At 35.4% G+C, this 27,173-nt stretch overlaps 1 pseudogene; it reads right to left on the bottom strand.

Annotated features, from left to right (window-relative positions):
• LOC149577477 (anthocyanidin 5,3-O-glucosyltransferase-like) lies at nt 1–26,960 on the bottom strand (annotated as a pseudogene).
• Between the last annotated feature and the right edge of the window lie 213 nt (nt 26,961–27,173).

Below are 27,173 nucleotides of genomic sequence, written 5' to 3' on the forward strand. Positions count from 1 at the left end.
TCAATTTTTCTGTCGTGCCAGGATCTCTGAAACAAAAAAATTAAGATTCTTAGTAGAAGATCCACCTTCATTAGTTGCACTTCTTGTAGCCACCTTCAATTCTTTAACCCTCTTCCTCAACTCTTTTCCCTTCTCTTCCACCATCAAAAATTGTACCATCCTCTCCATGCCGTTTCTACTCACCAACTGATTCTCCTCAATCATTTGCAATGCCTCCAAAGCAATCTTGATCTCATCCACAAAAAAAATTGAGTTAAAAGGCTACTTAGCATAAAGTAGCCAAGTGATGAGTGGAACTCTAGTGGTGATGGATTTGAAAATGATGTTCCAACTGCAATGAGAAATAAAGCCCTCGGTTGTTGGGTGGGCCAAAATGCCCAAATACAGAGCCCATTTGAGGACAAATAATCCCTAATCTTTAGCCCCTATATGACTGTGAAAACCCTTTAGGAGAAACTCAAGAGCTAACAAGGAAGATAACAACTTCTCAATCGTCAGAGGGCATGAGAAGAACTCTCATGAACTTCACCCCGCTCACCTCCAAACCAAGTGTGAGCTCCTCCACTTCTGTCATTGATATTGAATTCTCACTCCCAAACAAAATATAAACCACAGATTCCTCAGCTTGTTTGTTGAGTCACCACATACATTTTTTTCCATTGGTGCTCACTCCCAATTCAACTTCGAGGGTGATTCTTTTTCCCTTCATGAAACCCCCCTCCTCAAAAGCCTCCAGAAAGATTAGAGGCCCAATTATTCTGAGAGTCCTATTAACTTTATTAAAATGGTTAAAAAAATTCTCCTTTGAGCTCATAAAACATGTTATTAATGGTATTCTAGCTCTGCTTGTTCCCACACCTTTGCCACACCCAAAACTGATGCATCCCATTCTTTTCCATTGCCTCAAGCATCTTGGGCAGTAGCTGAAGTTGGCTCAATCTCACTTCCCTCTATATGTCGGGCACCAAGTAATGAATCGACTCTATACATGACAAATTCTAGGGGAGCATCTCCCATAATAGTGATAGATTGTTCATGATCCAAGAACTCTAATAACAAAATAAAAATAAAGATTATAATGATACCATATGAAGTTGGATACAATTTTTCAATTGTGTGTTGTCTTTGATGTCACACAAATGTCATATCAGTCATTAGATAGAGTCTACCAAGCTTAGAAGGTCAGTAAGGCAAAGGACAAAGTCTACTGAGCTTAGATGGTCACCGAGGCAAAAGGATAGAATCTACCGAGCCGAGAAGGTTAGTAAAGAAAACTTGCAGTATCTACTGAGTTAATAGTTCTTATCGAGCTCACTCGGTCATTAAAGGAAATGTAGCAGAAATAGTTCTTACCAAGCTTACTCAGTCATCAAAGGAAATGTGGCAAAAATAGTTCTTACTGAACTCACTCGATCATCAAAGGAAATGTAGCAGAAATAATTCTTATCAAGCTCACTCAGTCATCAAAGGAAATGTGGCGGATGTAGTTCTTACTGAGCTCTCATAAAGGAATTTAGTTCTTACTAAGTAAACTCAATAGCCAAAGGATTTTATAGATATTGCAATGTTAACCGAGTCAAGAAGGTTAACTTAGGAAATTTTTGGAACCAATATTTATCAAGTAGGGTCGGCCAATAAAGGATTTCATTGTTTTATGAAATAATTTTCATTTGTTTAGAGTAATATTTGTAGCCGATTGATGTATGGTTTATTGGTAAATGTAACATGTAAATGGGCTGACTTGACAATCTAAATGGTATAATTAAGAGGTCAAGTTGCTAATTCTAAGTGTGAGTGAAGTGAAAGTGGACTTAATGTGATATGAGGAATGATTATTGTGGAAGCAAATTTGAAGGATGATTAGAGATCATTGAGGAGAAGCAAAGCTATATTTGATCAAGGAGGATGTAATGATGTTGAACAGAGACCTATAGTTAGCAAATTTAGTTGCATCTTGTTCAGGTCAATTAATTGTTTATTTCTAACCATTGTAGCAGTGATTTTAAATCTCTTAACAGAGTTGGTTTAACAGTCATTTTGTAAATCCTCTAACAAGGTGACAGTTCAGTTGAATTATTCTAAAAAATCTCTAGCAAGGCCACTCCTAATAGGGTGATTAAATCCTCTAACAAGGTCACACCTAACAGTGCGTATTGTAACCTTTAACAGGGTTGGTTCCTAATAGGGCTCACTTCAGAAGAGTGAAAAATTGGTGACTAGTTACTTGGTGGTTTTTCCTATATTGAGTTTCCACGTTAAATCTGGTGTCTCTTGTGTTCTTTTTGTTTTCAGTTGTATATGCTACTTTAGTATGTTAGAAACACTAAATTAAAACAATCAAAAGCATTTGCATACTAATTTAACATAACTTCATGAAAGATAAGGTGAAGTCCTCAAATGAGAATATGAGCCATGGATAGGCTCTCTCAATGAGATGATCACTTGATGTAGAGGTGTGTCTAATAGCTAAGATGGCTTGATTATGTATGTATTCTCAAATTCTCAAATGGGCTTCAATGGACAATTTTTGATAGATTTTGGTGAATGGATTTGATGTAAAAATGGCTTCTCAAAATGGCATTATGGATTTACTTTCTAGATTGTGTTAAAATGGCTTGGGAGAGGATTCCTTAAATAGGAAAAGAGCTTGAGGGACCAAGGGCTAGGATGCAAGGATGGGAGAAAGCTTATGGAAGGTTTAGATTGAATGAGAGGAGAGCACATGGATTGTGCTTCCTTACAACCAATCAAGGAGTGACACATGTCATAGGGTCATTGGTTAGAGCAAGAGGGGTTGAGGGGTCAACAACAGAAGCTCAAAGCTCATAAAGACCCTCATAATGGCGTGAAAGAGAAATGAATGGGCTTGTAAGAGTCATTTATGGCTTTGTGGGCTTCATAAAGTTTTATGGTTGGGATATTTTGAGGGGATAGACTTTGGCTTGGCTTAGGAAAGTCTTAAGCTTGTTAAGTATTGTGCAAATGATTAAGGGTAGGATTAGAGATGGCTTAGGATTAGATTAAGGATGTTAGAGATGGGCAAGTGGATGGCATTTAATGAGGGTGGGTGAAGGAGGAGATATTTGTTAACTTTGGCTTGGGTTAGCAAGTATTAACCCATGTTTAGAGAATGTGACAAGGTTAGGGGGGGATTAGGATTAGGGTCAAAGATAAGGATTGACATCTTCTAGAAGAGTCTAGGCTTTGGATGAGGATGAAGACTTTCTAGAAGAGTCTAGAACTTCCTAGGATGAGGATAAATAAGGTTTTTAGGAAATAAATAAAGTTTTATTTATTTCAAGGGTTTGGGTTGAGGAGATATTTATTAAAATATTTTTAATAAACATGAGGATTAATATTTAATCTTAATTAAATAATTTGAGTTGGGATTAGGGGTAGGAAATGATGGGATTAGCCTTTAATCAAGATTAAAGAAGGATTAGAAGATTTTGGAAGAAGTTAGTGGTCTTATGAAAATTGGCCAAGTTTTGGGCAAAAAATAAATAAATAATTTATTTTGGAATTTTTGGTCGATTTATTAATTAAATAATTAATAAATAAGGAAATAATGTTTAAATAAGATTTAAACAATTTTGGGAGGGATTGTTTAATTAAATATTTTAAATTAAGATAAAGGGGTTTAATGGCATAAAAATAAATAAATAAATTAAATAAATAAATAATTAATAAATTATGATGTCATCAGGAACTTTTTTCAGAAAATAAAAATATTTTATTTTCTAAAAGATTTTTAAGTTTCTACATTTTGCCTCTCTTTGATGTTATGCCACAAGTGGCATGGCATCAAAGATAAGAAAATTAGATGCCTAAGGCTAGAGTAGAAGAGGAGAGAATGGATTGCGAGATGCCCCCTTAAGAAGGCAACGGGGAGAGAAAATGAGGCTCGACGACTTCTTGAAAAGTACAAGAATCTTGGTGGGTGGGAGGACAAAGAGTGGCTTAAGAGAAGAGGTTTAGTTAGCTCAAACTCTCACTATGGGAGAATGATAAAGGAGAATCAAATGCACAAGAGGAAGCAAGCTTAAGACTTTAGGGAAGGTGGAGGATGAAGAAGCAGAGCGCTATAAAAAGGAATCTAGGATAGGGAGAAGGATGAGGGGATTATAAAGCTGATGCAACAAGATTTCAAAGAGTCAGATTGGTGGAAGATGGGTTTCGGAGATCCCTAGGACTAGGATTGTGGATCTCGAAAGATGAGGCTTGGTGGATTGATTGGATTGGTGGATCCCTAAGACTAGGATTGTGTATCCCTAAAGCTAAGAGTGATGATTTATTCTAAGAGATATAGTTGCACAAGTTGGGGTAGGAGAGACGGATGCTGGATATGAATGGGGGATAATGGAGATGAAGGGAATCCATTGAAGCTTTTTGAGGAGGGGGATACTTCAAAGAGAGGTATCACCATGTAGTTGAGCACTAGATTTTCTATAAGACTGTTGGTTAATTGCCAAGGGTACCAAGAACATTAAGGCCTTTTCACCAACTATCCAGAGGACTGACGGACTAACTCAAAAAACACAAGGATTGCCCCAACATCACACATGAAACCTAGAGGAAACAACGTGGAACTAACACTGGGTAACCCACAAGCACAAAAGAAACAAACAAAAGACTTGATCAAAATCGTATGCTTAGAGTGCCCCATTCGCAACATACCATGATATGGAAGATCGTGGCAACCTTGAGGAGGGAACAAAAAGATTGCTTGGGAAAGATACTTCAAGACCAAAAAGGGAAGATTCCAAATCAAAAGAAAGCAAAAATCCAAAAGAGAACCATTTGCAACTGAGATGGGTAGGACGAGGTACTAATGGACCAAGATCAGACATGAGGAAAGCTATATCCTACAAGGATCTATCGGAGAGCACCTAAGCTGGTGGATTTGGATGAGTGATGCACTTGGCAAGCTGAACTAAGAAGGATAACACTTTGATGACAGGAGATCTAGGTAAAGGATGCATTGGAATAGCTAACCAAAATTTGTGCGATGTGTGCAAGATGCTGATCAAGGATTAACTAACATGAAAGCTGGATAGATACAGTGGTACTAAGCTAAAGAGGATGTACAAGCTAATGGACCAAGATATGGTACAAATGTACAAGTTGTTTTGGACAAGATTGGATATACAAGCTATGATACAAAGTATGATACAAGCATTGGATACAAGATTATTTACAAACTATACAGGAGCTTCGAATGATAAGATAGTGGGATGGATCAAGTTGGTGCAAGATGTAGAAGCTAAGGATGAGGTGATAGCAGAAGATATGGATTTGGCAAGATGCATCCAATGATGATGATATATGTGCGACCAAGGATGGGGACAATGCTAAGGTTGGTGGTAGCTGAGCTGATAGATGGTGCTAGAGTGAATGGCTAATGAGAGGATGGCATTGGATTTGCATGAGGATAGCCTAGAGAGAGATACCAATGACAAGGGAGGATGTACAAGACAAGATCTCCAAGGAATATAGTGCCCCCAGTCATAAGATGACATGCAGAAAGAGGTCTTACGATGGATGTGATAGGATTGAAGCTAGGATGGAAAAGCTGAAGGCGCTAGGGAGATGGATGATAGCTAGGATGATGGGGTGAGGTTGCAAAAGATAAGTAAATAGTGATAGATAAAAGCTTGAGGATGAAAGATAGGTGGATAAATTGGAAGATGGAGCTGGATGGCAAGATGTGACCAAAAGCATGAGGATGATAGGCTAAGCTGGGGATGGCTGGATTATGCATGATGTTTTTTTGCCAAGTTTTCATCATGGTACTTGTCCAAGGCACTTGAATTGCCAAGTTTTCACCAGTGGACACTTTATTTTTCTTTATTATTTTTTTGAATTTTTGACTTTGGACTTAGCTGGAATGATTTTGGCTTTCTTCAGCTGTTTTTGGCTTTTTTGAGATTTTTCATTGGCTGTTGGAATGTTCAATTTTGTTGCTAGTTGTTGGTACATCGGATGTGTGATTTATGCAATAGATCAGATTAGATGGGATTGATGGTAGGAGATGGAGGGATGAAAAGTCTGGAAGGAGCATGAGATGGGGATGCTTGCAGGATCAACATTGGCACATGTTGGGACAGGTGTGAAAAGAGCATATGGGGGATAGATGGTAGATGTGGGCTTGATGGAGGATTTGTGGAAGCGCGCTTGGGGATATAGGCACCCAAGTGGAGTTAGGAGATGGGGGACACGAATGACAGGATGGGGGATTAGCAATGGTGGATGCCATTATGCATTGGGTTTCAACTTTTTTTTTGGGATCCACATGGTTTTGGATTTTTTTTTCATAGGCTTTTGCAGTGTTTTGCATTCTTTGATTGGATTTTTTCTTTTTTGGAGTATGTCTTTTAGAATAGACATATGATTGCCAAGGATGTGGACTTTTAGCTTTATGCATTTTGAAGTTGGCATTCACATTGTTGTGGTAAGCTTCGGGAAGATGGTTAGGAGAAGCTTTGTGAGATGGAGAGGATATGGAAGAGCATGTAGGGGGATGATGATGGATGATGTGCCCTGATATGTGCCTTTGTTGATCTTGCATAGGAATGGAGGGAATATGATTTTTATGATGGCTGATAGGGGGATGGAGGATGGTAGATTTTGGGACATAGGGACCCAAAATGGATTTAGCAGATGAAGGGGGGATATGGTAGGTTGTTTTGGGTTGCAAAGATGGCGGAGGGGGGATGACATAAGATTTCTTGAAGGAGTGATGGGAGGCTGGCATGGTGGGCCTAGAGATAGGCTTGGTTTGGGGATGGTGTGTACCAACACTTTTAGATGGTGAGCCTTTGGATACATATCCAAGACCATGAAATCCTGGATTCTTTTGTGCAATAATAGGCTTTCTGATTCCTTGCTCTTGTGGTCCTAAACCTTGACCTTGATAATGCCATCGATTGAGCATTTGAATGAGCTAAGGAAAATTTTTGCTTGTAGAAAATGGTACAAGTGCTTTATTAGATGTACTACAATGGGGAGATATTGTTCTTAATTCTTTTGTTGAGAGGGGGCCACCATGGATGAATGTAACTGAACCAAGAGGGTAGATTATAGATGGTGGAATAGCTTGGATAGGTGGTAAGATGGGAGCATGGAGTGGAGGATATGGTAGGATAGGATCTTGATTTAGCTGATGGGATGAAAAGATATCCTGTAGTAGAGGAGGTATGGCTTGAGGTTTTGGAGATGGAGGGGATGGTGACTGCACTATGGATGGAAGACATGGTACGATGATATCTTTGTTTATGCTTTGGGGGATGTCATCATGCTTTTGGGAAGGATCTTGATAGGATGGTATTGGAGTGGATGGTGTGATAGGAGGTGAAGGGATGGATTCTTCAAAGGCAACAGATGGATAGATGGGAGATTGGGTAGTGGAGATGGGTGAGTAGAAGATGGATGCATAAGGGTCATTACGAGAGATTTGGGAAATGCTTGGAGGTGATGTGGATAGGATTTGGAGGGATTTGATAGGTGGTGGGATTTTGATGCTTGCGAGAAGTGAAAGGATTTTAAGCAATTTGATGGATGGTATGGGGATGATAGCTACGGGAGATGGAGGTGATATTATAGATGGGGAAGCTTCATCACTAACTACTTCACATGGTTGGATTAGATGACATGGCTTATTGACTATTGGAGGTGACTTTTCTTGTATTTCCTCTAGGTGATTCCTGAGAGACTCGTGTGTCAGAGGTGGAGGTGGTGGATTGATAGGAATAGTTGGTGTGATGGGGGTGGAAGATTGGACGCTTGATTGATTGGGTGATGGAGGAGAAGCTGGGATATGAGATGGCATGACTAGATAGTTTGGAGGAATGCTTGGATTTTGGGGGATGGTTGGTGGAAGGCATCTAAGGCTCTCAAGATACCTGTCATAGTCAACAAAATTTTCATCATCATTGGAATAGGATGTAGCGAGAGAAAGGACACTGTGACCAAACTCATCATGATAGGGTTGGTATTTCATGTTTTGATGATGAGTTGGATGGGGATGGGGTCTTGCATATGGATGAACATGGAAGCTCATGGTTGGATTTGGATTAAGCACAAATTTTGGATTGGCTGATGAAAGATTTCCTAGGGAGAGTCAAAGCTGCATGACAGACCTAAGGAGGATTGGCTGGAGATTTTTGGCTTTCTTGTGGATGGAAGACTTCAAGGGTATGCTGTCAAAAAGTGAGAGTTTTGCTTTTCTATGTGTAGGATTGGTGGCTTTTGGTGTCAACTTGAGGATAGACAAATGATCCTATGGGCATGACATGAGATTTACCACTTGTGGATCCCAACCTTTAGCTTAAGGTGATGAGGGATGACAAGTGACAAGGCTAGATTACCCTAGACAAAGCTCTGTCAAAGGGATAACCTTGGGGAGATTGAGGGATTTCAATAGATTGATTGGATAGAAAACTCTAAAAAAGTAACAAAAATTCCTTAAATGCTTGGGTGATTTTGGATTGGGTTGCTAGCTAGCTGGGGGGATGATTTGGATGGACTTTAGATTTGGGATTGTTCTAAAGCAAAGAACTAGATAGATTCAGTTGCGACAGGGGAGCTTGGATGATTTTCTGATGAGGCAGTGACTATGCTAAGTATGCCTTGAGCTGGGAGATTTCTACTTTTCTAGGATTTTGACCAAAGTTGGAAAACATTCATTCAAAAGCTATGAACAAACAAGCAGCAAAATTTTGGAGCAAGCACGTCAAACACACCAACATTCTAAGAAGCTTTCTACAAGGATGAAATTTGGTTTAGCTAGGAAGTCCTTGATATATGCAAGGTACGTGAGGCCCAAATCCATAGATGAAACTAAAAAGATGTCACATAACCAAGAGGAGAAGTAACCCACTTCTCCTCTTTCACTTCTCAAGGGTATAAAGTTCCTTGAGGCTTAACCCGAGTGACAAAATTTTGATCCCAAGAGAGGTGTCTTTGGATTCACCTCTTGATCTTTATACTCCGTTGGAACGGTGGAGTTGAGGTCATCCCAAGGGGTGATGAAATCTCCAAGTAGGCCTCCTAAAAGCTAAGATAAGATTTTGGATCCTAATCTTATGCACCCAAGATGGCCTCGAAAGACGATAAGGGGAGAGAAGACTTGGATGATCTTGGGCTAAAACACAGAGTTCTTTTCCAACTGACGCTTTAAGTTTTCTGATCTAGACCTTTTGAAAACACATGTGATTTAAGATGCAAAGGTTCAATTCCAATTTGAAATGTGCCAAAAAAAGATAAGTGATCAAAGAATGAATACATCAAGAAGATTTAGGGTCAACAGAAAGTAAACTTGCACGACCGGAGGCCCTCCACGTCAAGTATCAATTGATTTTCTTTAAGGCATTCAAGATTGAGTGTGAGTTTGTTTTAAGCCCAAAATAAAGATGTGTGTAAAGCTTGATTTCAAGTGCACACCCGGAGGCTCTCCATGTCAAGATTTGTTCAATTTTTATGCCCAAATGAAGTGTTAGCGAGACTAATGTGCATTCAAGAAATTTTCTATCTTAGAAAAACCAATAAAAACTTAAGTGAGTGGAATTTGATTTTTGTGGAGCACTTAACACCTTCTTAGGTAGACCCATCCCCATATATGGTGCTGATATTGCAACCAATGGTTAGAATGATGGGTGATTAAAGAGGGTGAGTCCAACAACAAATTCACTCAAAGTGTCTTTATTTGTTTCTATAACTTAGAAAGTTTCTAAAATGTGGATTCTTTTTATGCCCCAAAAGATGATTATTTGATCTATGGCATTCAAGATTGGATTTGTTGTTTTAATCATGCATTCATAAAAAAACAAACAAACTTGATTTTAATCCATGTCACTCAAGAGTGATTTTAACAACATGCATTCAAAGACAAGTGATTAAACATTCAAGTTTTTTCCTTTGAGCATTCAAGATTGAGATTTTGCGTGTTGTTTTAAGAACTTTGAAGTGCTTTGTTTTAACCTTAGATCATTCAAGATTGTTTTGGACTCAAAAGTGAAAATGACTCTTTGGACTTTGGTTTTCATTCAAGATTTTGTGTTCTAGTTTGCGTGTTTTAAGCCTGAAAAAATGATATTCCTAGATTGTTTTGATGCATGAAAAACCTAGGAAACATTCAAGATTTTGCAACAAGACATTTGTTTGGAACAAATAACAAAGATTTTAGGACAATTTTGGCAACCATTTAGGACTCTTAGTTTTCATGAGATTTTTAAAAAAACTTTAAAATATTTGCAAATGAGGTTCATTTTATCCTTGATTGATGCTTTGAGTTTGATTAGATTTTAGTGTACATTTAATGTTGATTTTGAACCTTTTGAAATGAAAAATTGAAATGCTTTTTAAATTTCCAAAAATGAAGTGTTCCTAACTTTGCATAAATGCATCTAAAACCTTGATGTTGCAAGGATGCAACTGATTGGATTGGTTTAGTTTCACTTGTTAAAAGATTTTTTTTTTTGCAAATTTTTAGTTTTTAATGGATTTAAGTATGATTTGAGGGGTCATTTTAAGCACTTAAAAAAAAGTGTGTATGATTTTGCTTCCTTAAAAAAAAAGGCCAAGATCCCTCAAGAAGAAGAAGAAGTAGACAGAATAGAAGAAGAATATAGACAAGAAGATGAAGAAGAATTCCAGTTGCTTCATCCACCTATAAGCTTGAAAAATTTGCAAACACTATGAGATAGACTATGAGTTCCTTTGTCTTTTTCATGCTCATGTGGACCTACAAAACCAATTTATACAATCCTACCAATCACAAAAACAAGCAAAATTAGCCAAAATAAAAAAATTACATACAAAACTTGACTAAAAAAGCTAATGAAGATGACCCATGTGGGGTCCCACTAGGGGTGCCAAAATGTATATGCTACTTTAGTATGTTAGAAACACTAAATTAAAATAATCAAAAGCATTTGCATACTAATTTAGCATAACTTTATGAGAAACAAAGTGAAGTCCTCAAATGAGAATATGAGCTCTCAATGAGGATGATCACTTGATGTAGAGGTGTGTCTAATAGCTAAGATGGCTTGATTATGTGTGTATGCTCAAATGCTCAAATGGGCTTCAATGGACGATTTTTGATAGATTTTGGTGAATGGATTTGATGTAAAAATGGCTTCTCAAAATGGCATTATGGCTTTACTTTCTAGATTGTGTTAAAATGGCTTGGGAGAGGATTCCTTAAATAGGAAAAGAGCTTGAGGGACCAAGGGCTAGGATGCAAGGATGGGAGAAAGCTTATGGAAGGTTTAGCTTGAATGAGAGGAGAGCACATGGATTGTGCTTCCTTACAACCAATCAAGGAGTGACACATGTCATAGGGTCATTGGTTAGAGCAAGAGGGGTTGAGGGGTCAACAACGGAAGCTCAAAGCTCATAAAGACCCTCATAATGGCGTGAAAGAGAAATGAATGGGCTTGTAAGAGTCATTTATGGCTTTGTGGGCTTCATAAAATTTTATGGTTGGGATATTTTGAGGGGATAGACTTTGGCTTGGCTTAGGAAAGTCTTAAGCTTGTTTAGGATTGTGCAAATGATTAAGGGTAGGATTAGAGATGGCTTAGGATTAGATTAAGGATGTTAGAGATGGGCAAGTGGATGACATTTAATGAGAGTGGGTGAATGAGGAGATATTTGTTAACTTTGGCTTGGGTTAGTAAGTCTTAACCCATGTTTAGGGAATGTGACAAGGTTAGGGGGGGATTAGGATTAGGGTCAAAGATAAGGATTGACATCTTCTAGAAGAGTCTAGGCTTTGGATGAGGATGAAGACTTTCTAGAAGAGTCTAGAACTTCCTAAGATGAGGATAAATAAAGTTTTTAGGAAATAAATAAAGTTTTATTTATTTCAAGGGTTTGGGTTGAGGAGATATTTATTCAAATATTTTTAATAAACATGAAGATTAATATTTAATCTTAATTAAATAATTTGAGTTGGGATTAGGGGTAAGAAATGATGGGATTAGCCTTTAATCAAAATTAAAAAAGGATTAGAAGATTTTGGAAGAGGTTAGTGGTTTTAAGGAAATTGGCCAAGTTTTGGGCAAAGAATAAATAAATTATTTATTTTGGAATTTTTAGTCAATTTATTAATTAAATAATAAATAAATAAAGAAATATGTTTAAATAAGATTTAAACATTTTTGGGAGGGATTGTTTAATTAAATATTTTTAATTAAGATAAAGGGATTTAATGGCATAAAAATAAATAAATAAATAAAATAAATAATTAATAAATAAATGATGATGTCATCAGGGACTTTTTTCAGAAAGTAAAAATATTTTATTTTCTAAAGAATTTTTAGGTGTCTACATCAGTCACATGCATGAATGCTTGAAGATAAGTAATAGTTTAATTTACCGAGTTACAACATTTGTTTACCAAGTATCAATAGTAACTAGATCTTTAAGACATCTAAGGGATCTGTGGATTAATTTTTTAGTAACTGATTCACCCCACCCTCCTCTTAGTTACTCTATCTTTAATCCCAACAATTGGTATCAGAGCTTTCAGTGCTTATAGGAAAAGATTTCAAGGATCTAAGCTAAAGATCAAGATGTCTTACAAAAGGGAAATTTCAAGACTTAACAGGGATAACTTCTCAGCATGGCAAGGATTGATGAGGCTTCATCTAGCTTCTATTGGTGATACAGGGCTAAAGTACCTTGATGAAAAATATGAAGAACCTTCTGGTACATTATCTGTCAATGACATTGCTAAAAAGAAGACTCACAACAACATGATGATAGATATAGCATCTGCTCTGAGTTATGAATAATTTGATGACATCAAGGATTGCAAAACTGCCTTTGAAATGTGGAACAAGCTGAAAGAGATCGATGGAGGAGATGATAATGTGAGGAGAGCCAAAGTAGAAATTTTGAGAGCAAAATTTGATCAAATGAGGATGAATGAGGATGAAAACATTGCAAAGTATGTTGAAAGAGTTAAAGTATGTGTTAGTGCAATGAAAACATCTAGAGGAGATATCAATGATGAGACAGTTATAAGTAAAGTTCTTAGAACTCTACTTCCCATTTATGCAATCAGAGTCTTTGCAATTCAAGAAAGAAGATGTGTGACAAATCATAAAATAAATTTAGAGGCCATAGTTGGAAGATTGACTGCATTTGAGCTAGACAACTATGACAATTATGTTCCAGCTGCCAAGAACATTAAATCAGCATTTGAAGCCAAGCTTTCAATCAAAGAAAAAGGGAAAAAGTTGAAGGATCCACAATTAGACAGTGATAAAGAATTAGAACAAAGTTTAGATGGTGATCTTGAGGTGCTTGAAGCTCTACTAGCAAGAAAATATTCAAGAGGCAAAGGGAAATACAAAGGTAAGTTTCCTCTAATTTGATTTTGTTGTGAAGAAATTGGACATATTGCTACTAGGTGCCCAAATAAGAAGAGCAAGGACGAGAAGAAAGGTCACAAGTAAAATGGAAAGAAAGACTTCAAATCATTCAAGGATAAAGGTAAGAAAACATGTTTCATGGCTAAAGATTCTAATGATTTAAAGATTCTAATGATTCTGATGATGAAGAAGAAGATGAAATTCTCTACATTGCTGTGAAAGATGAGTTTGATAATGATGAAGAAATGGCACTCATTTCTCATATGATTAGAAATGATACATGGATCATAGATAGTGGTTGTTCTCATCACATGACTAGTGATAAAACTAAGTTTGAATACTTTGAATACTATGATGGTGTTAGTGTAAGATTTGGTAACAATGAACCTTGTTGTATAAGAGGAAAATGAAGAATCTCACTAACGAAGGAACTTGTATGTGATAATGCATATTGGGTAGAAGGACTAAAGCATAATTTTTTGAGTGTGACACAAATACTCAATAATAGATTCAAAGTGTAATTTATGCATGGAAAAGAAAGATTTCTAGATGGCAAAGGAAAGATGATTGGATCAGGCACTAAAAAAAAATGTAACTTATTTTATCTTGAACTTGGTGAATGTTCATGTTTCATTGCTCAAATTGAAAAAAGTTAGTTATGGCATAGGAGGTTATGTCATGTAAACTTTGACAACTTGATAAAGATCAGTAAATTTAGGAAAGTAAGAGGTATTCCTAACATAAAGAAACAAAAGGTTGGTCTATGCAAGAATTATCAAATTGGTAAAATGGGAAAGACTAGTTTTAAAAGCAAGAACTATCAGACTGAAGAAGTTCTAAAAATTGTGCATACTAATTTGTGTGGACCTATTGGTATTGAAAGTTATACTAGTGAAAAATTCTTCATTCTATTTGTTGATGATTATTCAAGAATGATGACTGTCATGTACCTAAGAGAGAAATTAGAAGCATTTGAAAAGTTCAAATGGTATTTGGCTGGAGTAGAAAAGGAAAGAGGCAAAAGACTGAAATGCTTAAGGTCTGATAGAGGTGGTGAATTCATTTCACATGAGTTCAATAACTTTTGCATTGAAAGGGGAATCAAAAGATAGGTTTCAACACCTGGAACTCCTGAACAAAATGGAATAGCAGAAAGAAGGAACAGATCTATCATAGATTGTGCAAGAACCTTAATGATTAAGAAAGACATTGCTATGAAATACTGGAAGGAAGCTATCACCATTGTAGTTCATACCTTGAATCGAGTATGGCTGAAAAAGGACTCATTCAAAACACCACTGAGTTATTGTATGGCTACAAACCCAATGTAAGTTATCTAAAAGTATTTTGAAGCAAATGTTACATTTTGAAAGAATCTAGAAAAGGTAAATTTGATGTAAAAAGTGATGAAAGGATATTTTTGGGATACTCTTGCAAAAACAAAGCATATAGATGTTTGAACTTATCTACTCACAAAGTCATAGAAAGTGCACATGTGAAAGTTGATGAGTTTGCAGAAAGAATAGAAGAAGAAAGCAAAAAGGAATCTGAAGACTACAAAAAATTTGTTTACATTGAACTTGATACAATGCCAATTATACCTATTAATCAAGAATCCTCAACTCCAGAGTCTTCATTAATTGAGTCACAAGAAGTTCAAATCGAGTCAGTACCTACCGAGCTACAAGAACCCAAGTTGCAAACAGAAGCTACTAAGTTAGCATCTATTGAGCCTGAGTAACCAAAATCATAACCAAAAGTTGAGACATAGAAGGATAAAAATGCAAGTCATTTAAAAGGAAAGGAGCCCATGTTAGCCAAGTATGTCAGAAAGCATCATGCACTAGATCAGATCATTGGAGATAAATCAGAAGGAACAATGAAAAGATGTAAGTTGAAAGGAACTTGTTTACTTGCTGATTTTGAACTTAGAAATGTCAAAGATGCACTAGACAATGAAAGTTGGATTGAAGCTATGAATAAAGAGATAAAATAGATAGAGAAAAATAAAACATGGACTCTTGTACCTAGATCCAAAGACAAGAATGTGATTGGAACAAAGTGGGTATTCAGAAACAAGTTAAATGAAGATGGTAAGGTATCAAGAAACAAGGCTAGATTGGTATGCTAAGGATAATCAAAAGAAGAAGGTGTAGACTATAGAGAAACTTTTTCTTTTCTTGCAAGATTGGAAGGTGTCAGAACCTTACTTGCATATGCTGCATTCAAAGGATTCAAAGTTTATCAAATGGATGTCAAGTCAGCATTTCTCAATGACATATTGGATGCAGAGGTTTACATTGAATAGCCTGAAGGTTTTGTTGATCTAGACAAGAAGGACATGGTCTGAAACAAGCCCCTAGAGCATGGTATGAAAAATTGCATAACTATCTTAGTCAAATTGGTTTTCAAAGAACTAATGACAAAAATAGTTTGTACATAAAGGAAGGACTAGATAATAAGATTGTTTTGGTAGAAATATTTGTAGATGATACTTTGTTCACAGAAAATGATGATCTTTGCAAAATTTTTTTAGAACAAATGAACAAGAAATTTGAAATGTCAATGTTTAGTGAAATCAAATTCTTTGTTGGTCTTCAAATTCAATAGAGTAAGAATGGCATCTACATCACTCAATCTAAATACATCAAGGAGATACTAATTTTTTTTGGTATGGAAGACTGCAAACCAGTTGGGACTCCTATGTGTACTGGATTAAAACTTACCAAGGATGATGAATCAAAGGAAGTGGATCAAACATTGTATAGATCCATGATTGGAAAGTTTGCAATATGTAGTGCACACAAGACTAGACATTACCCTTGTAGTAGGAATTGTAGCAAGATTCTTAGCAAAACCAAAAGAAAATCACATGATGGAAATCAAAAGAATCATGAGATACTTAAAAGGAACTGAAGATTATGGATTATGGTATAAACTTGGAGGAAATCTGGACTTAAAGGTGTTCACTGATGCAGATTGGGTAGGAAATATTGATGACAGAAAGAGCACAAGTGGAGGAGCTTTATTTTTTTGAAAAAGGTTAGTTTCTTGGACAAGTAAAAAGCATAATTGTACATCTCAATCCACAACAGAGGCTAAATATGTTGTAGCAGCAATAAATTGCTCAAACATTGTGTGGTTCACACAATTATTGGAAGGTATGAAGCAAGAAATCAAAGAACCTGTTGCTATGTTTTGTAATAACACAAGTGCAATTAACATCTCCAAGAATCTAGTGATGCATTCAAAAACCAAGCATATTGCCATAAAATATCACTTTGTTAGAGAATTGGTGCAAGAAAAAGAAATAAGATTGGAATATGTCCATACAAAGGAACAAATTGCTGACATATTCACAAAGCCTTTATCTAAGGATGCATTCTTGTATCTAAGAAGTAAGTTAGGGGTCATTCCCCTATCTAAAGCTCACTAAAATACAGTTCTAGTGATGCATCCACATGAATAGAATTGAAGATCTATCAATTAATGGAGCAAACCAATGAAGACATTGCATATGAATCAGTACACCAGGTACAATGCTATTCAGTTGTTTTGAGTTGTCTTTGTCATGTTTTTTTAAAGAGGGAGAGTATATTGTCGTATCTTTTTAAAATTTAAAAAAATAATAAGAATTTGTGTAAGAGGGAGAGATTATAATGAAAGAGGGAGTTTGTTGTATTTGAAGAAGAAAGTGAAGTATTCTGTCAATAAAATACTTGTTTTCAAATTTCATTCTGCTATGACATGTTGTGTTGCCATCAATTCCAAAGAGGGAGATTGTTGGATACAATTGTTTAATTGTGTTTTGTCTTTGATGTCACACAAATGTCAGATTAGTCATCAGATAGAGTCTACCAAGCTTATAATTTCAGAAAGGAAAAGGAAAGAGTCTATTGAGCTTAGATGGTCAGCGAAGCAAAAGGATAGAATCTACCGAGCCCAGAAGGTTAGTAAAGAAAACTTGTAGCATCTACCGAGTAAACAGTTCTTATCGAGCTCACTCGGTCATCAAAAGAAATGTGGAAGAAATAGTTCTTATCGAGCTCACTCGGTCATCAAAGGAAATGTGGTAGAAATAGTTCTTATCGAGCTCACTCGGTCATCAAAGGAAATGTGGCAGAAATAGTTCTTACTGAGCTCACTCGGTCATCAAAGGAAACGTGGCAGAATAAATTCTTACCGAGCTCTCATGAAGGAATTCAATTCTTACTGAGTAAACTCAACAACCAAAAGATTTTATAGATATTGCAATGTTAACCGAGTCAAGAAGGTTAACTTAGGAAATTTTTGGAAGTAGTATTTACTGAGCAAGGTCGACCAATAAAGGATTTCATTGTTTTATGAAATAATGTTTATTTGTTTAGAGTAATATTTGTAGTCGACTAATGTATGGTTTATTGGTAAATGTAACATGTAAATGGGTCGACTTGACAATTTGAATGGTATAATTAAGAGGTCAAGTTGCAAATTCTAAGTGTGAGTGAAGTGGAAGTGGACTTAATGTGATATGAGGACTGATTATTGTGGAAGCTAATTTGAAGGATGATCAGAGATCATTGAGGAGAAGCAAAGCTATATTTGATCAAGGAGGATCTAATGATGCTAAACAGAGACCTGTAGTCAGCAAATTCAGTTGCATTTTGTTTGGGTCAATTCATTGTTGCTTTCTAACCATTGTAGCAGTGATTTAAAATCTCTTAATAGAGTTGGTTTAACAACCATTTTGTAAATCCTTTAACAAGGTGATATTTCAGTTTAATTATTCTAAAAGGCCTCTAGCAAGGCCACTCCTAATAGGGTGATTAAATCCTCTAATAGGGTCACACCTAACAGTGTGTATTGTAACCTTTAACAAGGTTGGCTCCTTACAGGGCTCACTTCAGAAGAGTGAAAAATTGGTGATTAGTTACTTGGTGGTTTTTCCCATATTGGGTTTCCACGTTAAATCTGGTGTCTCTTGTGTTCTTTTTGTTTTTAGTCACATGCATGAATGCTTGAAGATAAGTAATAGTTTAATTTATCGAGTTACAATATTTGTTTACTGAATATCAATAGTAACTAGATCTTTAAGACATCTAAGGGATATGTGGATTAATTTTTTAGTAACTGATTCACCCACACCCCTCCCCCCCCCCCCCCTCTCAGTTACTCTATCTCTAATCCCAATAGTAGTGCTTCAAACAATCTAAAAAGGTTCATTTTTTTTTGTAAGAAAGGTAAGTCATGCATTGAAGGAGATATTGGGTGAGCATGATAAGTAAAATATGAGCATAAACTACAATACTCAATGAATTGATCAAAAACTATAGCATACAAACACATGTCAGATAACAACTACGTGAGTAATGCAAAGGAACCATAGAGAAGGTTAATATGAGGGAGTCCCCACTCATATGATAAAGCATTGAAAATTCCAAGATGCAATTACACAATAGAGATATTGTCATAGAAGTTCTAAATGGATATCCATATAAGAAACATACAAATATTTTCTATTACTATCAAATGAAGATTAGATATAAAAAAAGCTCAAAGATAATATATTAGATATAAACAAAGCTCAAAGATAATATGATTGATGTAGAAGTCAAAAATTCATGACCTTTGATATGAGAATCTAGGAAAATCCCAAGATTCATTATGGTTTTTACTTAATGATCTTTCTATTCTATCATTGGCTATTTTTAACAATTTCATTATCTCTGTTATACAGGATCTATGTACCATGTGCCTTTTAATTGTTGATAGAGAACCATGACATGGGAACTGGATGATTTTTGAACTCCATTCACGGGAACTACATGATTTTTGAACTCCATCTCTAGAGAGGCTTCCATTACTTTTCAAATTCCTAGCTCGATCTACTAATTTTCAGCAAGCAATTTTTTCCCTTTTCCATTTCTAGTTTGCTCTATTTTGTTGAAGCTTGGAACTTATATATATATATATATATATATATATATATATTTCAGAAATGTCTGATAAAGAATACTTTGTTGTTTCGTTGGGGGTCTTACCTTCACAAAAATATTGCTTGTTCTTTTTCAAAATTTGAAATCAGACTTGGCTATGGGAAAAAAATAACCATGCCATCTTAAACAAATCCAGAGATGGAAGTGAATTAAATAAGTAGATTTTTTTTTTTAATTCAACACTCCTCTTGTACAAGTCTTTCCCAAATGTTCATTTCATAGAGGGGCCACAAAACCATCACATTTCATGAGGAAAAAACACCGTTATGTTCAGTAACAAAAACCTAAGAAGTTATCAGTCATTTCATTGCAGTTCCACCAGTGATAGTTCCCTTAAAGTGCGCTGCTACAATATTGGTATGTATCACTTCCTTAGAGGTGACCATATATGTCAACCATTGTGGAAATTAACACCAATATGAACACAAAGACAAATTTGAATGATAGCTGGAAAATTTATAAGGAAGAGATAACAACATCCTAAACGGTAAAAAATTCTAGTAAAGGTGAAACCCTAAACCCTAGAAAAAGAAATTAGTATGCAAGAATTAGAATTACCAACTACAGGAGTGTCATCCAAAATTTGTAGCAACTCTTCTACAACTTATTATCGACTTCCTCTATTATTTATTTCCTATAACAAACAATGAAACAACTGTAATAAAAAAAGATACTAAAATCAAGCATCACTCAAATAGAATGCAAAGTGTTGACCAAAAAAACTATTCATATTCCTCACACACACAATGACTTGCTTCAAAGTGGCTACCATTGATAAATCTTGAGAAATCAACATGCAACAATTTAGCTCATAGGGATTACTCGGTGGATGGGTAACTCCTCGGGCCATCACCGGGCATTGTGGGAAAAGTCTTGATGACGGTGTTGGTTTTGTAGTTGAGGAGAATGGAGTCCCTATTGGCAAAGACAAAGATATTTCCATTGGATGAGAGGTGGACACATGGGTAGAGATTTTTTTCTACTTGGGGATTGGTTCAAGTCTGTAGTAGAAATGGTAGGTTGAAAACTCCTTCTCTCGGACTCTTGGGGACAAACTCATAGTGAAACATCTGGGTGCCTCTAATGGCAATAATATGATTGTCTGGTAGAATCTGGTTGGTGACATACCGCCGGTCTACTATGAGCTTAGGCACCTCAAAGTTGTTACAATCACAGTTACCATTGGAGCAAGGGACAAAGTAACGAATGTCATGTGACCCGTCATGATAATTGCCAATCTACATGAGTGTCCATTGGTAGTGAACGCACCAAAGGAGCACTAGATTTTAGTGAAGAGCATAAGTGGCCTGACTTTGTTGGTTTATATTTTATACTCAATGGAATGAGTGGTGCAGTCATGGGTCAACATTGTGTCTTGCAGGTTATCATGACATTGCCCGTTGTCAAACTAAATCTATGAGGGGCTAAAGTTTGTTTTGTTGAACATCACCACCATGTTCTTATGCATGTTTTCCATGTACATTGCAGACACCCCACCATTTTTCACTAGAAGCGACCATTTTACTAGCTTCACAACAAGTTGGACCTCTACATCCCATGAGCATAAACTCAACAATAATGAAACCACACACAGAGATTTCCACGTGACCATTTTTATTTTCAAACTCTTCTCTTAAACAATTTATATTTACTCCTTGTAGAAAAGTGTTTGATGTAATACTTTTTATAGTACTAGTTATCAACCGATACGCCATGTGAATGAGATTGGTATAAACATATTAATTGATATGAATACCAGGTTATTTTGCAATTTGACCTAGAATGTTTTTCAAGGGATAGAGAATTTAACAAAGATATAATGTTGAAAGAACAAGTTTCTCTCTTAGGATTATTATTTAAACAAATTGGTGCAATTGACTCTTGACGGCTAATGCTCATTTTAAATAATTGTTCGTACGACTGTGATTCCTTGGTATCCCATTCAGCAAGGCCATGTAATGTATATATATATACAGAGGGATTTTTACATGGTTGAGAGGTAATATCATTGTGGTAGAATATTCTAGAAGGGAATGAGCCTCATGATTATGGCATTTACACAAAAGCAGAACTTTCTTCTTCAACTCCTCACACTCAACTCTTCAGTAAAGTTATTCTTCTAGTAGTGAGAATGGTTGCTACAAATTCCTAGGAACCAAGGGACCTTGAACCTATGCTACATTTTCTTGAGACATGGGATAAGTTACTACCATCTTCAATACTTTATAACATTCTGGATCATTTAGTGATGCCCATATTAACAACAACAATAGATACTTGAGATCCATGCAGAGAGACTGTGCCAATACATGCATGGTTATTACATATTTGGCTACCATTTTTGGGCCAACATATGGAGCCTTTATATCCAACCATTCATTATAAATTGGGGAATTCATTTCATGCTTGACATGCAAGTGATGCATTTGCATATGCAATTTTATCACCTTGGAAAATTGCATGTGATCCTACTAGTTGGGAATGACTGATTGCTCATTTTGTTGTAGCTAATCTAATGAAAGTTGTACATGAATTTGTAATCAACCTAGTTAATAAGAAACTAGACCCATTTAACTAGGTTATGGCTTGTTTCTTTCTAAAATATTTGCTATGATATGTTTTTGTAAAATTTCTTGTGAACTCTACCCATTTTTCCTAGTCTGCATTATTTTTGTGTAGGATCTTGAGATAAGTCACTTAGCATGGGTTGAGTGAGTCTTATTGTTTTATTATTTGGATTCTAGAATATGTATGCAATTGGATCAATTTTTTAGTTGTGCTAAGATGTAATAAGCACCTTAAATTAAGATCTCTTTGTATATATAAAGATATACACGTTTAGAAGGAAAAGAAAAGAACATTTACATAGCCCTTAAACAAAATTGTAGAGTAAGGGCATGAAGATTATAAGGGCATGACTTGAAAATGAAGTCATAGAGCAAAGGAATGAAAACTAAATGTAGAGATCACAAGGGCACAGTAATGAAATGTACCGATCACAAGGGCATGACAATGTTCAGATCTCTCCACCTTCTTTTGCATGCAACTCTACAAAATCAAAAAAAATAGGGAATGATTTATGTCACATTTTTTTAGTATATACTCATGGAGGCATTTGAATTATAATGCCAATGTCTATATTATGATGATGTCAGGGACAATTGCAAAAAAAAACATGAAAACCACCCACAATTTACACCACCGTTACAAATTTTTGTTGTAGTTTGACCCCAAACATTACAATGTTCATAGAAAATGAATATTCTAACTATTATTTTAACCCCTTAGTGCACTCCATGTTAGACCCATCTACATGCATATCATCAACATATAAACATAAAATAATGTAGCTATCATCATCCATCCTTTTAAATTAAACACAATGATTTGAATGACACTTTCTAAATCCTTGCTCATGCATAAAACTATCAGATTTCAAATAGCCAAGGTGCTTGCTTCAATCCATATAAACTTTTCTACATTCTGCACACTAAGTTCTCCTTACCTTAGACCTCAAATCCCTATGGCTCTTTTAACATTAAGTTGTTCCAAATGCAGATCTTTAGTAGCCACAATACGAATAGAAGTAGGATCTTGAGATAAGTCACTTAGCATGGGTTGAGTGAGTCTTATTGTTTTATTATTTGGATTCTAGAATATGTATGCAATTGGATCAATTTTTTAGTTGTGCTAAGATGTAATAAGCACCTTAAATTAAGATCTCTTTGTATATATAAAGATATACACGTTTAGAAGGAAAAGAAAAGAACATTTACATAGCCCTTAAACAAAATTGTAGAGTAAGGGCATGAAGATTATAAGGGCATGACTTGAAAATGAAGTCATAGAGCAAAGGAATGACAACTAAATGTAGAGATCACAAGGGAACAGTAATGAAATGTACCGATCACAAGGGCATGACAATGTTCAGATCTCTCCACCTTCTTTTGCATGCAACTCTACAAAATCAAAAAAAATAGGGAATGATTTATGTCACATTTTTTTAGTATATACTCATGGAGGCATTTGAATTATAATGCCAATGTCTATATTATGATGATGTCAGGGACAATTGCAAAAAAAAACATGAAAACCACCCACAATTTACACCACCGTTACAAATTTTTGTTGTAGTTTGACCCCAAACATTACAATGTTCATAGCAAATGAATATTCTAACTATTATTTTAACCCCTTAGTGCACTCCATGTTAGACCCATCTACATGCATATCATCAACATATAAACATAAAATAATGTAGCTATCATCATCCATCCTTTTAAATTAAACACAATGATTTGAATGACACTTTCTAAATCCTTGCTCATGCATAAAACTATCAGATTTCAAATAGCCAAGGTGCTTGCTTCAATCCATATAAACTTTTCTACATTCTGCACACTAAGTTCTCCTTACCTTAGACCTCAAATCCCTATGGCTCTTTTAACATTAAGTTGTTCCAAATGCAGATCTTTAGTAGCCACAATACGAATAGAAGTAGGATCTTGAGATAAGTCACTTAGCATGGGTTGAGTGAGTCTTATTGTTTTATTATTTGGATTCTAGAATATGTATGCAATTTGATCAATTTTTTAGTTGTGCTAAGATGTAATAAGCACCTTAAATTAAGATCTCTTTGTATATATAAAGATATACATGTTTAGAAGGAAAAGAAAAGAACATTTACATAGCCCTTAAAGAAAATTATAGAGTAAGGGCATGAAGATTACAAGGGCATGACTCGATAATGAAGTCATAGAGCAAGGGAATGACAACTAAATGTAGAGATCACAAGGGCATAGTAACAAAATGTACCGATCACAAGGGCATGCCAACGTTCAGATCTCTCCACCTTCTTTTGCATGCAACTCTACACAATCAAAACAAATAGGGAATGATGTATGTGTAGGGCCCATTTGCCATTGCACCAAAAGCCATGACTGTTAGTGAACATGGAACACCGCACCGAGGAGATTTGAACCCATGACCAAGCCAAAACTAGGCTCTGATACCAATTGTGGGGCCCATTTGCCGTTGCACCAAAAGCCATGACTGTTAGTGAACATGGAACACCACATAATTAACCACCTGTGGGCAAGGGAGCGCGTTGCATCACCCAACAATATGTCACATTTTTTTAGTATATACTCATGTAGGCATTTCAATTATAATGCCAATGTCTATATTATGATGATGTCAAGGACAATTGCAAAAAAAAAAACATGAAAACCACCCACAATTTACACCACCGTCACAAATTTTTGTTGTAGTTTGACCCCAAACATTATATTGTTCATAGAAAATGGATATTATAACTATTATTTTAACCCCTTAGTGCACTCCATGTTAGACCCATCAACATATAAACATAAAATAATGTAGCTATCATCATCCATCCTTTCAAATTAAACACAATGATTTGAATGACACTTTCTAACTTGCTCATGCTTAAAACTATCAGATTTCAAATAGCCAAGGTGCTTGCTTCAATCCATATAAACTTTTCTACATTATGTACTCTAAGTTCTCCTTACCTTAGACCTCAAATCCCTATGTCTCTTTTAACATTAAGTTGCTCCAAATGTAGATCTTTAGTAACCACAATACGAATAGAAGTCATTTTAACAACAAGAGAGAATCTCTCATCAAAATCAATACCCTTTTTTGTGCAAATCCTTTTATAACTAACCTAGCTTTAAATATTTTCTTACCTCCATCCTCTTCTTTCAACTTGTAAACTCATTTATTCTATAAAGCCCATTTACTTGTAAGAAACTTGCATAAATCCCAAATCTTATTTTTCAGCAAAGATTCTATTTATTCTTTCATTAGAGACTCCCATTGAATCTTTGTATCCACTTCCATAACTTCATCATAACATTCAGGTTCACTAGCATCGGTAAGTAAATATAATACAAAGAAGGAGAAAAACTTTCTGGAGGTCTACTTAACCTTGTTGACCATCTAATATTCACTGGGGTGTGTGGTATCTGTTGTTGTACTTGTTGCAGATCATGAGGAACTGCCATAATATCATCTTTTGGAGTATCATCCAACACTATATAATCATATTCTTTCTTCTCATGCTACTACAATGAATCTTTGTACAACACTTTCTCATTGAGTATGACATCCATGTTTCTTACAATTTTACATTTTCAAAATCTTAAATCCTATAACTAAATTCATCAATGCCATATCCAAAAAATACACATTTCTTTGACTTATCTTCTAGCTTGGTTCTATTTTCAGAATCTATATGTGAAAATGCTTTACAACCAAAAGTTTTGAGAAAAGAATAACTCACCTTCTTACCAGTCCATGCTTATTCTAGAATACCACAACCCAAAGGAGTAGAGGGACCTCTATTAATAAAATATACATCAATATTGATAGCCCCAACCCACATGTTTAAGGGCAGCCCAACATGCAACCTCATGCTCCTTGCATGTTCCATTATTATCACATTCATGCGTTCAACCACTCCATTTTTCTGTGGAGCCCTTGGAACAATTTTTTTTCTATAAATACCATTAATGGAGAAATAAATTTCACATTCACGACTGTAATACTCACCACCATTATTAGGTCTGAGACATTGTAACCTCTTTCCATTTCTTAAAAGTTTGAAATACATCATATTTCTAAGGAAATAAAACCATACTTTTCTAGTTGCATCATCAATTAATGTAACACAATAATGAAAGCCACCAAGGGAAGATACCTTAGTTGGTCCCCATACATCTATATGCACAAGCTCTAATTTTTCATTTTTATTTTCCTTCCCATTCTTCACAAAACTAAGTCTCTTTTGTTTTCCATACACACAACTTTCATAGAAATCCATATTCACACATTTTAGTCTCGGTAAAACTTTCTTTGAAATGAATTAATTTCATACCTTTCTCACTCATATGCCCAAGTCTTTCGTGCCATAGTGCTCTCTTAAAATCTACAGTAATTGTTTGTTCTCCCTTCTCAACTGCAACAACTATTCTTGAACATTCATTTTTCTTTAAAACAATCAAAGTAGAAGGAACATTATGACTTGTGCAAAGATATAAGGTGGCTACTTTCACACCTTTTTCTACTACAAGAGAACCTTTTGAAGCCTTCCAATTTCTATCATTAAAAGTAACTATAGAACCCTCATCACCAAGTTGTTTGACTGAAATTAAATTCCTACTCAGCCTTGAAACATGTCTTACCTCATGTAGTAGCCAATAATTCTCATTTTACAACTTAATCTTAACTTTATTTTTTCCAAAAATTTGACAAAGTTCATTATCCCCCAATTAAACAAGCCCAAAATCCACTTGGATATAATCAATAAAATAAACTCTATGGGGTGTAGCATGGAATGAATCCCCATAATCTAAAATCCAAGAATCATCAACACTTTCTAAAGAAAGAAGTAAAACATCCTCTTCAAATTTGTTACTTGCCACATTTGCCTCCTTGTTTCCATTTGGTTTATCTCTTTTATTGTTCTTTCAAGTCCAACAATATTTCTTTTTATGCCTTGGTTTTCCACAGTACCAACAATCTCTTGTTCCTTTGGATTGAGACGTCTTCCCCTTTGATTTTCCTCTTGATTTCCCATGATTTTCATAATTATTTACTGTCTCAGTTGTTCTTCTTTTGTTTTGTGCATTCAAAACACTTTCTGATGTAGATCCACCTAAGGTTTTCTTATGAATTTCCTCACTTAGAATAACACCAATCACATCATCAAATTTTAGGGTATTAGATCTAGAAACAAAATTATTCACAACCATTACCAATCCATTATAGCTTTCTAACAAAGAACACAAAA

Source organism: Cupressus sempervirens, chromosome 1, assembly GCF_028749045.1.
Source record: "Cupressus sempervirens isolate cs-2001-9-10 chromosome 1, ASM2874904v1, whole genome shotgun sequence".
Taxonomy (NCBI): Eukaryota; Viridiplantae; Streptophyta; class Pinopsida; order Cupressales; family Cupressaceae; genus Cupressus; species Cupressus sempervirens.